Here is a 14,313-nt window from a genome sequence, read left to right as displayed (position 1 = left end):
ACCTGGCAGCCAGTTCAGTTACTTTCACCAACAGAACAGATACAGGCATTAATTCCCTCTCTTTTTCTGCTGGAGTGTTTTATTTCTTTGATCAACACCCTGCAAATCATTATTAAAATTGTATTTCTTCTGTTTGTGTGTTCAATATCTGTGATATAACTTGGCTTCTTACTGGTAGTTTTCCATCAGGCAGCTCAGGTGCACACTGAATTTTGGGGCAGTGCACTAAATTTTGTAGATTATCCCCATCTTTGATATAAAGGGACAATGAAACTTAAATTTCAAGTGAGCAGTATGGTCAGTGATTGTGACTGACAACAGAAATTTTTCTGGTTTCTCGTAAGAGTGGAAATACAATTAATCAGGTGACATTATGTATTATAAGGAATTATTACCCTCTAATCTTCATTGTCTCAAGGTAATGCAGATTACCTTGCATTTACTTTCTGCAGATGTTTTTGAGCATCATTTTCATCCCTCTGAGACTAAAATCTGTATTTCAGTGTGAACAAAGCTCATATCCAATACAGAGATGCTGTTTAAGGAGAAATTGCCAGTGGTGTTGGTTTTTATTTTTGGTGGGTTTTTTGGGGGGGGTTTGTTTGGGTTTTTTTGTGGTTTTTTGGGTTTTTTTTTTTTTTTTAATCTTTAATTTCAATTACCGTTGTGCTTTTAATTTACATTTTTGTAGCATGGAAATATTCAGCCATTCTTTCTAGGGTCATTAAGCTTGTATTTAGTAGGAGCACCTCTGGGATTGGGATGAGTGACAGCTCATAAAATTCAGAGGCACTGGAGACCTCTGTGTATGACTGACATGAAAAGCATTGAATTGGTTGATTTTTAGGAGTGTTTTTAGAGGCCCAAGGCATGAGGCTATGCATTTTTAAACTGGGTTCTCTGATACATTGTGTGAAATACTCTTATTTTCATTTTGCTTTACATCAGAATAATCCGTAGCCCTTAAAATAACTAATGGAAAGGATAAAAGGGGTGTAGACTACACGTATTTCCAGGGGGAGGGAAGGGGGGAAAAAAACAAAGAAGGGAAAGAAACTCCCTTGTGGAAGGTGCTTTTTTTTTTTTTTTTTTTTTTTTTATCATTATTCTGAAGTGGGTAATTGTTTCATTACCAGAATGCTGCAACTTCTGTGTTTTGCTGGCTTGTTTTTCCTGGGAATGCAGGTGGGTGTGACACCTGAGGGGCCTCTGTGCCCCCAGCACTGGCACAGCCTTGGGGAGAAAGAGATGTTGATGCCTCAGGATTGTAGCTTTTATATTTTTTCATGATTTTGTGATCCTGCAGCTCTTTAGTGTATAACTCTCAGCTCCACATTCAGTGTCAGCTGCTGCTGTCCCATTTTGGGCAGACACAACAATTCCTCTCCAGGCCTGGCAACCAAGGACACCTCACTGCCCCAGGGCCCAGAAATGGGAACAAAAATGAGTTTGGGGAGCAAACTTGGGGTGAATGACTTCATTACCTGAAGCTGTAATTGTTAGATCAACCCCAAATGTGCAAATGGACCAAACTTATAAAAGTGTGAAAACCTGTGACCCGTGGTTCATTTTTGGGTGCAGCCCCTGGGGGGGTTTTGCCTGCCCAAAATCTACCTGAAGGCCCTTCAGTAAATATAACCACTTTTAATTCCCTTAATCTTGGCTGCCTCTGAGCACCCACCGTGCCCAAACCTTTCTCCTCCACCACTTCCTGCAGGATTTTGGGGTGATTCTTCCTTTTTTCCCCCTAAACTGTGTTCCCACCCTGCTGTTGGTTTCCTGACTATCGCAGTGAGCAGTGAGTGTCACGGCAGATGTGCTGCTAAAATAATTCCTGTGCTGAAGAGTCATGGCCAGCTGCTTTAAAGCATCAGTACTCGTAAACAAACCCCTGCTTTATGGAGTTTGTCATCCACTGAAATGTCAACAGCAGCAATTCTCATTAGAGGCCATAATGACAGAGACCTGGAAATGTGGGCTTGAGTTTTTTACTGTCTTAGTCTGGGTTTACTGCAGATGCTAAATGTTTGAAAATAAATCCCATGTATTTTCTCACCTAGCCATCTGAAATCTGAGCTGCAGGACACTGCAGAGCTGGCTGTTCATGAAGCCTCTGCCTTACAATTCTGTGAGAATATCCCCCTTTATCTATGGGTATCTTCAGAAATGTAGTGTTTATTCTAAATACTAATGTAATAGCAGCTGAATAAGTAACAGATCTTTATTAAAGAGTTCCCACTGGAATTAGTGGGAAAACAGCAACATCAAGCATTTATGTTTGACTCTTCAGAGCTGAGATTTGTGAAGGGGGCTGTTGCAGTTTGAATTTGCCTCTCTTGGTTGATAAAATCCACTGCTGGTCAGGACAGTGCAACCCCAACGTAAACACCAGACTCTTTCTGTATTCACTGTGCAGCACCCTCTGGACACCCTGTCTGCATTCCTGAGCCAGCACTGCTCTCCTGGGATACTCCTTTTTCATCTCCTCAGGCTCCACTGGAGCTTCTCGGGGTGGTGCTGCACCTGGGAAGTGAGCATTTGCACGATTGGCTCTTGAACTGAGGTCCATGGAGAGAGGTGCAGACCACAGCACAGGAAAGAAAAGGGTGAGGGAACACGTACTGCTCCTTTTGAAACTCTGTTTTTTTCATTTTAAGTCACTTCACGTCTCGAAAAGTTAGGTGGTGGCATAAGGGAGGAATTTCATTATGTGCAGGAAAGGCTATTTTGGATTTTGATGGGTTTTTTTTGCTTCATGTAATACAGAAAATTATGCCTTTTGGAATTGGAAGTGGTTTATGATCTATCCTGCCAAGTTGCTTTACAGAAAAATACCATCTTAACTCAGTGTAGGTATCTCAGTTATTCATGTTCTGGACATAAAAAAGACACCATCTGTTACCTTAATATTAATGCTACTTTCCCAGTAGGTGTAAGCAAATTATAAAATATGTTCCTACAGGTTTTGTGCTTATCAGGAAACAAAATACAAGAAAATGCATTGTTCCTTTATGCTGGAAACTCACAGTTTTGTGTAGTTGTTGTTCAGTAAAAGTGCTATAATAAATTTTTTGTTAGGGGAAAAGGAGAATTGAGGTGAGAATAACAACTTCTGTGGCTACCACATATTCATCTTCCATTTTGGTGAAGTCTTGCCTTCCTGGCCACTAAATCTGGTTCATTTGCTACGAAAATTAAACAATTGGAAGAGCCAGAGGTGGGAGAAAAATTAAAGCTGCATTTACATGTCCATGGCAAAGTATTTATAACAAAAGAGAAATTCAGTCCTGTGGGGAAAACTCAGCTCACTGTGGCACCCCAGTAAGGTCCAGCTCCATAAAAAACATTTTCAGTTCAAGGCATTCATCTTTCAAACGTGTTCCATGTCATTTCAGGTATTGCCAAAGGGGAAAAAAGGTGAATTAGACCTGCCTGAATGTGTGCTGAGAATGGTTATGTGGCAAAAATTGCTTGTGTTTGGTGGGGTTTTTTTGTTTGTTTGGTTGGTTGGTTTGGCTTGTTTTTTTTCTTGTTTGTTTTGTGTTTTTGTCACTTAGCTAGCAAAAAGAAACTGTTGAAGAGAAGTTTGCAGGTTGCACCGTGCACCAAAAGCCATTTTGCTGTGAAATTCTGAAATCACTGTCAAGCCCAGAGACAAGCAAACAATTTTGCACAGGTTTTACTGCATGAATACAATCCAGCAGATACAAAAACATGGAAGTCTATTTGCTCTTCAAACCATGGCATAAAAAATAGCAGTTTTCAAAACTCTCACCAATTGCCAAACATGATTATGCTCCTGCATCTATTATTTCAATTTGTCTGTAGAGGGAAAAAGGGAAATTTGAAGCAAGTTTTAAATAATATTGTTAAAATCAAAGCGGTGTAAGTATTTTGGTTGCAGTGCAGGGAACTACATATAAATGTCTCAGCTTTTTTGCAGTTTGTGCTGAATATTCCTGCTGCTCTCCAGGTTAGCATGCATAAACCTTGCTGTGTGCACTCTGATGGGCCTATATCAGGGAAAATAATATATCTATATTGCTATATCATGTGATTCCACCAGTATAAAAGTTTTTTTCCCCCCAGCACCGTGCACCCCTTTCGTTTTAGGGCATGGTGGAAGGACACCAGTGATTTTAAATAAATAATAAATCAATTACTTTATTAATGATGAAATGAAGATGTTAGTGCTTCCTATTTGCATGAAAATTACTCAGCCATGAAGGCCACAACATTAATGAGATACGAGACTGTGACTAACGGTGTCACTGGAATTTATTGTGCTTCCCTTTGTCCAAACTCTCTGATTTTATCCTCATTCTTGTTCTGCAGTGGCTGTGCCTGGAGCAGGGTCAGAGGCAACCTTCTCCCACCTGTTCATGGTTCAAATCTCAACCCACAAATGAACTATCATTTATCACTTTTTAAATTTATTATTTTCATTTATCATTTATTATTTATTTTATGAACTATGATTTGTCATTTATCAGAACCTTTGCTATTTCTGAACTGCTTCATGAGTGCAGGAAATGCAGGGATTTCTTCCTCATTGCTTTCCTGCCCTAGCTTGTTGTTTTCACAACATCTGGGGAAGATACTGACACAACCACATCAGGTATCAACCATGTGGCGTTCAAAGGAGACAAAAACCATCAAGCAAAAATGTATTGAAATGTCCTACTTGCATTATTTATTTTCCAGATGATGATTGCTTGTTTTTATCTTCGCTCCCGTGTAATCTGATTTTGGAGGGAAAAATACGAGTTTTAAAATAGTCAATGGATGAGGCTGCTCCACAGTCTCGCCATCAGTGTCTTTTATTTGATGTACACTTAAAAAACAATTCTTCAGCACTGGCTGTCAGATCCTCAGAGGTTGCTTCTCTCTTACCCTGGGCAGTGTTTGGCTGGGAAGGATCCCCTGGGCTGGTACAAATAAAGGAAAGCTGGCACAGTTCCTGTCTCCCATGCTGAGGTGTCCCTGAGTGGTCCTTTCTGACCCAGGAGGCAGAAATCCGACGGTTCAGAGGCACAGCCCGGTAGAAATGAGGTTTTTAATAACTTGTGGGGACTTTCTCTGCAGAGATGGCAGAATAAGGTGGTTAGATTGCTTCTGGAGCTGCCTTAGGAGAGATCAATATGTGAGCACTGTTCCCACGACGACTGCGAGGAAAATTCTTGTAATTAATAATAAAAAAAATTGATTTTTGTGATGGTGGTGGTTTCTAAACCACAGCTCTCAGGCAACCCTGTAGGAATAAGGCACTGCAGTGCTTGGTGAGAAAGTCCAGTATTGATTCAGTTTGATAAAATATTTTTCTTTATCTTTTGAGAAGCCTTGCTACGTGGATGGTGTGAATGGAAGTCTGGTATTTCCAACACGTCGAGGGTCCCAACAGACACAGTTCTTTTTTGTTACAGAAACCACATTCTCCCTCTGTCTCCTTTGGTGTTGGACAATGTATGTGAACAGAGAACTGCACATAGAGGCAGAGAAGTATAATTCTCTGTTTTTCTGAGGCTCAGGCTGCTGAATAGGTATCATTGTATCCATGTCTCTTGAGGGGGGGAATAAAAAAAAAAAACACTGCAAAAACTTCTTGGAGCTTTTTTTTTTGGTTTTTTGTTTTTTTTTTTTTTTTCCTGGTGTGCAGCCCCCTTTCTGACAGCTGCAGAGAGAAATGCCTTGTGGCCTTTTCATCCCTTTCCTCTGGCTCTGTGCTTTTCCTATCAACTGCCCCATAAATATTTTGCTGTAAATGGCACGGGGGATGCTCCTGGCGTGGGACCTCCTTCGAGCGAGACACAGAATTCTGTGCCTTTGAGGCAGCTGGGGGCTGGGGCTGAATACCAAATCCTCCCGCTGAATTTAGGGGCTTCACAGTCCCTCCTGTGCTCAGGTTTCAGCCGTGTGCTCACTGACTCGTGACCAGTTCATATTTAGTGCCAGGGTTCATTCTCTGTTGTCAGCAGTTTGTATTTACCCCTGCTCCAGGCCACAGGTTCCCTTCCTGTCTGTTCCCCTCCTTCCAGACCATCCTGCACCTCTCTTTGTCTCGTAATGCACCAGGTATCACTGCTGTGCTAAATAAAACCCTTCAGATTTCCAGTTCTGGCTTAGGATTTCTGGGAGATTTCTCCTTTCACAAGGACGGATGAAATTCTCTGTGATGGGCGTTAAGGTTGGGCGGGATGGCCACCAAAAAAAAAAAAAAAAAAAAATCTCACTTCTTGCTAAATTCATCCTGATAGACACCTCCTTCATAAGGAGGGAAGAAATCCGTGTGTATTCCATGTTCACGTTGGCTCCTTTGCCATTTAAAATGGTTATTTGGGATATTTCACAATAAAATTGAAATAAGTTTGTTTTTTTTTTTTTTTATAGGTAGATGGGGAGGGTAGTGATACAAGGAATTATAATTTCCACTTAAAAAAAAAACCAACCAAGCAAACAAAAACCCGTGAAGGTCTCCTGTAAAGTATGTGAAGAGATGCTGGCATGTGTGGTCTGGAATTGTGATTACCTGATTTAATGTGTTTGGGGTTTGAAAACAGAACCAAATTAGCGAAAAAGACACCAAACTGGTATTTTTAAACTGTATCATCTGAGTTATGGAGACTGATGAAAAAAATCTCCTTTGTGTGTGACAGCAAAGATTAGCATGAAATTCACACATCTGTTTTTATTATCACATTGCAGGATAACTTTGGTTTCATCTTAGGGACATTTAACCCTGTACTTTGGTTCTTGCAGGGAACATTGCTACAGTTTGGGAGTTTTTTGGGGGTTTTTTTTTGTTTTTAAGAAAAAGCATAACTTGGTTATGGGTGGATGTTTAAGCGTTATACAATATGGCTTTAAACTTTTCCTGCAATTAAAGCCTAATCCAAAACACTGAGGCACATTATTAATTTTGTGCTTAACTGGAGCATTTTTTCAACAGGCCTATTCATCTGCTTAAAACTAAGCACATGCTTAAGTGCATTGTTGAAATGGGGCCAGAGTTGTTATGCTGGAGCAAAAGAGAGAGAAAAAGAGAAAACAACAAACCACCAAAAAAAAAAAAAAAAAAAAAAAAAAAACACCAAAAAGAAAAAAAAAAAAAAAAAAAAAAAAAAAAAAAAAACCACAAAAAAAACCCAAAAAAACAACAACAAAAAAACCACCCTAACAGATAATATTCGTATTCCTGGGATTAAAATGTTCATTTGCAGAAAAGGAAGAGCTCCAGTTATCTGCAGACACAGGTTGCTGTTGCAGGGATGAGATTGATGCTCCCAGCAGCATTTTCTGGAGGTCAGGCTGCCAGGAGCAGCAGCTACTGCTGGGCACCACGGTGAGGCTTCCTCAGACAAAAAAAAAAAAAAGAAAAGAAAAGAAAAAAAAAAAAAAAGGCTCTGGGTCCTGAGGAAGGAGCACAGACCTCTTCCAGCCCCTCACCCCATCTCCCCACAGACCATGTTATTCTTAGGACAAAACTAAAAACTTAAAACTTCCGCCTAAACCTCCTCACGGACAATTTCATTTCTTTTTTTGCACGTTAAGTTTGGCTCAAATTGCTGATTTTAAGGCTTTTTTGTTTGTTGTTGTGGACAGGTAGTGACAGCAGCAGCGGCGAGAGCGCCGTGGTGGTGAATTATTCACGGAGTTCCTCACTGCTTTGGGTTGGAAAGGACCTTAAAGCTCATCCCATTCCACCTTTCCACTGCCCCAGGTTGCTCCAAGCCCTCTCCAAGCTGGCCTGGGTGGTGATGAGGTGCAGAGTAAAACACTGATCACCAATCTTTGCAGGAGCTGAGTGCAGCCCTGAGCAGAGTCTGGGCTCAGGAGGAGCAGGATTCCTGTGTGGAAACCTGCAGGTAAGCCTGAAAATCGAACCTTTTGTTGAAATAAAAGGGCAGTCTGGGAATGGAGGGCCGTCCCTAAGCAAACAGATGTTGCATTTTTTACTTTTCCTTCTGTGTTCTCTTCCCTTTTTGTCCCTGGATTGAGCAGAACACCCACACTGGTCCCCAGCACTGCTGTAGGGGTCCCCCAGCTTTAAAGTTAAGTAGGTGTTAAAGTGGTTTGTAACATCAGGGAGCCTGGGCAAGAAAAGGAAGAGGCTATTGTGTTGTAAACAGTGTAGTTGCTATGGAAACTGGTGATTCGCAGACAAATGGAGAGAGGGGAGGAAAGAAAATAGAATTATTAATTTTTTTTTCCCCTTTCCTTAATATTTAAATCATATCTGTGATTAGTGACCACGCTTCCTGTATTTGTTTAGGTAACGTGGTGGGCAAATATAATTGTTTTGGAAGTGCCAGGAGTCCCTGTGTGTTGTTGCATGCCTTGTCTGTGAGGCAAGGATGCTTATACTTAACAATTATCTACTCAAAACAGTTGACCTCATGCTCGTGTATCCTGAGCTATTCTGCAGATTGCCACGGTTCTCATACAGAGCAATGTATGTTGTCTAATGATTTGTTAACTTTTCACTTCTTGGCCCACGTTTGGCTGTAAAACCACAGTCCTGCTAATTACAAAGAATCCATGTCTGTGTTTTCTTTGCTTTGCCATCTAGGGGGAAAAAAAAAATTAAATGTTAGGGAGAGGAGTTAGGGTTTTCCAGGTTTTTTTTTTTTTTTTCATATAAAAATGTTAAGTGACCTGTGGCAATTTCCAAAGTATTTCAGTGTTTAAACATCACCTCTGATGTTTAAATTAAACTTTACATCATTTGTTATAGTGACACCTGCTGCCCTTGTAATGGTTAAGTCTATGTGAGTACACAGAGCCCACTTTTCAAAAAAAATTTATAACTCCACTGTAAAGATTTTATTCTGTGCTGAAACTTGGCACACAGGCTTTTTGACTAGGAACAAATTATTCTTTTAAAAATGTGTTGGGGAGAAGTTGGTTATTCATAAGAGCTTACTGTGCAGTAAAAGCAAGCTGATTTTACTGACACATTTATCTGTTTGTGCCTCTGTAGCTTGGAATATGAGGTTGAAATAGTGCATTTGTCCAGTTTTTCTGTCTTTAAATCTTAATTCAGGCTACTGCTTAGGTCCCTGGTGGAAGTGGACCTGATTATTTTTTTCTTAGTTTTCTTCTTAATATTTCTCTTTGTCACAGACAATTTGATTAAAGATTGTTCAGCAAGGAGCCCAGATGGTTTTCAGCCAGAGAAGAGGCATGCCTGGATGAAATCCTGGAAAATTCCTTTAAGGCTGTCCCAGTTTCTAGGTCTTTCAAACCTGCTTCTTGTGGAAACAGCAGCAGGTGATGTCCTCTCATGTTAAGGCTGGATTTTTTTTTTTTTTTAATAAATACTTCCCCCAGTACTGAAACACCTGGGAAGGTAGTCACTGCTGATAGGTATGTGTGCTTTGTGTGGCATTTTCACCTTCCTGAAATGGCTGTGAGCTTTCCAGCCTGTTTGCTGGAGTCACCTCCAACATGTCTTTGACAAAAATCCCTCGCACAGCAACCTCATTGTATTTCTGGTTGTCTTTTACTAGGAATAGTAGTATGAATAAAAACTGCTTTTTTGTTTGGGTAATCATGTGAATACAGGAAACTTTTTTTTTTTTTTTCCCCCAAAGCAGCACTGTATTAGTTTATCTACACAGTGCCAGGAAACAAAACCTGAATCAAACACGTGGAGGGTAATAGTCAACTACAAGCATTGTATCAGTGCGTAGAAAATGAAGCAAATTGAATTTGTGCAATCAAGGCAATAGAGTGGAACCACAACAGAATACCCTGCAATCCTGAAATAGGCTGCCTGCATCTAGTAAAATGTGCCCTTTCCCTTTACATTTTGTGTGCTCACCTAAGTTTCCTTCGGTTCTGTGAAGGAAATCAGGAATTCTGTCCTGAATTCCCGGCGGTGTTCTGTGAATTATTGCCTTCGCCTCCTGATGCCGAGGGGGCTGGTGTTAAAAAACACAGATAAAATGGCAATAGTGACAGAGGCATTGCAAATCCTCCCGGTGCTCCAGCTGCATCTCAGTGGTGAGAAATGCCCGAGTGGAAATGGAATCTGTGCTGAGGATCACCTGCAGGTTGGGAGTGAGGGTGGAGTGGGGACTGTGGCTGCATCCTCGGGGCAGCCATGCGGATTATCCCAGGGCAAAGATTATCCCAGAGATTATCTCAGACCTGTTCCTCATCCCTGAGCATGGCTGGCATTAATCTACAGCTCTGTCCCCGTGGTAACTCAGTAACCAGCAGCAGCACCAGCACTGGTGACTGTTTATCCAGAGTCTAGACATTTTATATGAGGTTAAGGGCTCTGTTCTCCGTTTTATAAGGGAGGCAAACACAACTTTTTTTTTTTTTTTTTTTTTTTTTTTTTTTTTTTTTTTTTTCCCCCCCTGGTCTTGTGGTAGCATGACGGGTGCTTTGGCTGTGTGCTGTGCTGCCCAAACAATCTCCAAAGTAAACAGGCTGCTGGCTTTTTGGTTTGGGAAACCTGGCACAGGTGTGCCCTCCTCCACCTGCGGAAGGGGAGAGTGGAAACACAACCTTGCACCACCACGGAGAGCTCAGCAAATGCAGCTGCCATGCAAAAGGGTTTTTGGATGGAATGGCTTTCTTATGGTCTTTAGGAGATAAAATTTCTGCTTTGGTCTGACGTTTGTAGAGGGACTCTAGTTCAGATGAAAAGGGAATATGGTAAAATGCCTCATAGTGAACAGGCTTGTTGGAAAACTACGTAGAGGTGGAAGTGAAGCTCTGCCATCCCCATTGCTCTGGGGCAACGCTTGCAGAAAATTTATCACAGAGTTTCCTGGGTCAAAAATTGGTACATTTAAAAAAATCCAGGGTTAAGTGGTAGGTGGATCCTGGTAGGTGCTGGTTGTACTGATCGCAATGAAAAACAAATATGTACGCATTTATACACAAATATAAACACATTTAACTTCCAAATCTCTGCATAACTCCTCAGAGTTCTGTGGTAAGTGATTTATTGGACCAGATCCAAGAAATGCAGCCTTTTGGAAGAATAAGCCTTGCCAACCTATTTAATGCCTGCTTTAACAAATTATCTGGGTTGGTTTCCTTCCTTTGTGTGCCCCGTGCTCATCATCCCCTCGGGCTTGTGCTGTGTGTCATAAACCCACCAGCCATGAGCTGTGAGTCCCCGAGGGCACCACCGTGCTGGCAGGGGAGGATGCACACCATCATCTGCCCTGGTTTCAAGGTGTTAAAGTGTGCAGAAATATGTTCCACTCCTTTGTGGAACGGAGCATTGGAAATGGCACCCGTTAAAGTCAAATGTAGGAAATGCTAGGCAGTGGAAAACACAAGGCCTTTTTGTTAGTTTTGTTTTTCTGAATGATTAATAGCCAAGCTGCCTGGACTCACCAAACTTCATTTCATTCAGTATTGAACAATCCCCTGCACCAGGCCTTGCTGGGCAGCCAATAACTCAGTGAGACAGTGTTTATACAGCCAAAATCGGTGTAAAATACACAGGCAAAGCTGCAAACTGTTCTGAGTTTCTGTTTACATTCAATACATAAACAGCAGAGTGGCTCCGGCCGTGTTTTGTGTGTGCAACACCCACATTGCAGGGCCCAGCTCTGCAATTTATGTGTACACAGCCCACACATAAATATTTCCCATTATTGTATCCAGTCAGCAGGGCTTTGTCGGAAATCAAGTGCCCATGACCAAGGGCTGTGCACAGAGTGTGTTGATGTGAAGTTTATGTGACAACAGTAATGGGGCACGTTTCCCCATCGCAGATAAGGATACTTAATATTTATACAGGGCTTTCCACTTTGAAAGCATTTTAGAAACATTAATTAGCGCCGGCCTATCAAGGGAAAAATAATCTGAGCCACGGATTCCTGCGGGTGAGGGGAAACCTTGGAAAGCAGCAACGCCAAAAGGGACTTAAAAAGTAGTAACTGACAGCAAATTAGGCATGAATTCGGAATACTGATTTGACAGCAATAAAGACCCAATTCAATTTTAGTCCAATAAGCAGAGGTCTCCTGTCGCTGGGGATGCTGAGGTCTCGTTAGCAGGGAGGTATTGACAGCTGGAGGGATGGAGGGAAGAACTCCGTGCACAGGGAAGGAATTTGGAGCCCGGATTTATGAGGGATGGGTTTAGGTTAAATACATACAGGCTGGCTACAGCACAACAAAGGAAACATTTGATAAGGCTTGAAGAGCATCAGCGCGGAGCGGAGAATGTAATATGAGAGCTGGGATTAGGGAAGATGACTTGAAATGAGAAAGAGCTTTTGGACAATATATTAAGAAATTGTCAGTTATATTTATTGGCTTGCAAAACAGTGTTTCCAGAGGAAAAAATGAAGCAGCATCTCTGGCTGAATTTAACAGTGTGCTGAAGAAATACTCATAATGAGGTAGAGTTCTGGGGGAAATAGATCACTTTGGAAAACTCCACAGAGCTTGTTTCTCTTCACAGTCCTTTGTAGGGTAAATAAAGACTCCTCATCTAATTCTGTACTCTGGAAAACCAGTCTAAATAGAGAAATAAATTATTTTGTGCATGCAAGAAGGCCAGTGCAGCCCTAGATCTGTGTGCAGATAGATGTGCAAGCACTGAACTTTAGCAAATTGCTCTTAGTTGTCAGGGCATCCTGACTCCTTGTCGAACACCTTGTTTTCTCAGGAGTTATTTTTATGGATAAAAGGCGTGTTTTCCACTGGCATCACCTCATTTTCCCCGTGCCTCTTGCAGTCAGGCTTTAATGTTCTGAGATTAGCTGAAGATGCTGGAAGTTGGGATTTCATTAAGGGTACCATGGCAGCCAGTTCAAGGGATACTGATTGTGCTGAGTGATGTCCCCAGGCACAGTGAGGAGCAGTGTCAGCTGGGGTGACCTGCTCTGATGGGAGAGCTTGTCTTTGGGCTGTGGAGCAGGAGCCCTGCAGTGTTCCCAGTGCAGGGAGGGTTATGTGCTACAGGACTTTCCCAGTTTCAACCACAGCATCTCTGCAGGAGAGCACAGCCGAGCGTATTTTGCAAAGAAGGCTGCGTTGAGCATTCTGTTTAATTAATTATTCAGATTTTTAGCCGTATCTGGGGCTGTGACCTGCTGTGGGGTCAGATTTCCAGCTCCTGTGTGTTGTAGAAGAGGATTTGGGCTCTGCAGCATCTCTGGGCTGGGCTGAGCCTGCGGGAGCTGGGCCTGGGCAGGCTGGAGAAGGGAAGGGCGAGAGGGGATCCCATCCATCCATCCAACATCTGCCAGGGCTGCCAGAGGCTGGGCCGGGCTCTGCTCGGTGCTGCCGGCGGCAGCGGGAGCAGCGCTGCCCATAAAATCAAGGGCAGCGAGTTGCAGGGCAGCAGGAGGAAGAAGTTGTGTGCGTGGAGGGGCAGAGCCCTGGAACAGCTGCCCAGGGAGGGCCTGGAGTGTCCCTGTGTGGAGCCATGCCAGCCCCAGCTGGACACGTTCCTGTGCCGCTGCCCAGGGCACCCTGCCTGGGCAGGGCATGGGCCAGATCAGCTCCAGACACCCCTTCCAACCCCAAACACCCTGGGATTTGCAGCTCTTTGTGGTATTACACCCTCTGCTTTTACCTCTTTGAACCTACAGGTTCCTGCTACCAGGAGTGTTTCTTCCAGTGGGATTATGATAGTCAAGTCAGGACTAGCAGAATGAGATTCCGTCCAAAGTAATTTTTTTTTAAATTTATTTTTTCCTTCAATGCACAAGATCCTGCTTTGCAGAATTACTGTGAAAAAGTCTTGACTTGAAGCAAGTGAGTGCTGTAATAAAAGGCTCAGAAGTTTGAGACCTATTAGTGTGAGGGACCCCACTGAAAACACACAAGAAAAATAAAGTACTAAAAGAGAAGAAAAGGAGGAAAAGATTTTGTATTTCCATGACAGAAAAGAACAGGGGAAAAAAAAACACAAAACAACAAAACAAAACAAAAATACACTTAAGAACCCAAACAAGCAAAAGGAAAAAGCCCAGCTGGGTTGCTGCTGATTCATATTCTGGTTTGGTTTCCTCAGAACAGGTATTTTTCCATCCCTGCATTGCTTGGTGAGCTGCTGGAGGGCAGAGCCTTGTCAGAATTACCAGGAGAAGCTGCTTTACAGCCATGGTTTGGTCTTGCCTAAATTCCTCCTGAGACTTGGCTCTGCTGGAAAGCACCCAAAGATTCTTTCCTTTCTGAAGCGCCTTCTACGAAAGCCGTGTCTGGTGGCAGCAGCAAAATTCCATAAATTCACCCATTCCAGCATCACTCCTGCCAACGCAGGCACGAGTTTGTGCCTTTTCTGCTTTAACAATGCATCAACGGGATGTGGAGTGGAAAACAGCAATGAAAA

At 42.4% G+C, this 14,313-nt stretch overlaps 1 protein-coding gene across 2 annotated transcripts in view; it reads left to right on the top strand.

The window, feature by feature from the left end:
- XRCC4 (X-ray repair cross complementing 4) overlaps positions 1-14,313 on the top strand; it is a 142,788-nt gene that overhangs the window by 112,107 nt on the left and 16,368 nt on the right. Inside the window, exon 8 of one of the 2 annotated variants that reach the window (XR_008441438.1) lies at positions 2,417-2,606. The exons of the other annotated variant lie outside the window; for it this stretch is intronic. The gene's annotated coding sequence lies outside the window, so the exon portion shown is untranslated. The remainder of the gene's footprint in view (positions 1-2,416; positions 2,607-14,313) is intronic. 2 annotated transcript variants of the gene reach the window in all.

Source organism: Vidua macroura, chromosome Z (assembly GCF_024509145.1).
Source record: "Vidua macroura isolate BioBank_ID:100142 chromosome Z, ASM2450914v1, whole genome shotgun sequence".
Lineage (NCBI taxonomy): Eukaryota > Metazoa > Chordata > Aves > Passeriformes > Viduidae > Vidua > Vidua macroura.
This window is presented reverse-complemented; position numbering and strand designations above follow the sequence as displayed.